This window comes from Trachymyrmex cornetzi, unplaced genomic scaffold (genome assembly GCF_001594075.2).
Source record: "Trachymyrmex cornetzi isolate Tcor2-1 unplaced genomic scaffold, Tcor1.1 scaffold983, whole genome shotgun sequence".
NCBI lineage: Eukaryota > Metazoa > Arthropoda > Insecta > Hymenoptera > Formicidae > Trachymyrmex > Trachymyrmex cornetzi.
Genome location: NW_017300337.1, coordinates 55,064 through 55,578, shown reverse-complemented (window position 1 = coordinate 55,578; position 515 = coordinate 55,064).

Below are 515 nucleotides of genomic sequence, written 5' to 3'. Positions count from 1 at the left end.
GGAAAGGAAAGATTCTGATTAGTTGATTCCTTAGAACATTTATAAATGGAACGGACATTGCCTATACTTCCCATGGCTCGCGCTGATGTAAACGTCTGTGCGAGAGAGAAAGGTAGTAAGGGATAAATGTTCCCAATGCGCATGCGCAGCATCACGTTTTACACATCTATGTAATGTACGAATGTGTAAAAACACTAAACCAACTGCACAATTCACTCAGATGACGGTACTGCGCATGCGCATTGCGAACATTTATCCCTTACTACCTTTCTCTCTCGCACAGATGTGGCTTCACGTTCAACGCCCTATGCCCCTTCCATTTATATATGTTCTAAGGTTGATTCGCTTATGCACTGTGCATTATGCGTTGTGCAAAAGTCCGTGCTGTGACCTTAGGCGTCGTCTACAATACGGAGTATGGGCCTGAGCACAATAGAGGAACAGGAATTAGATATTAAGATTTTAACCTATCAGAAACTGATTACATCGGAATACACGGTTTCTGATAGGATGAA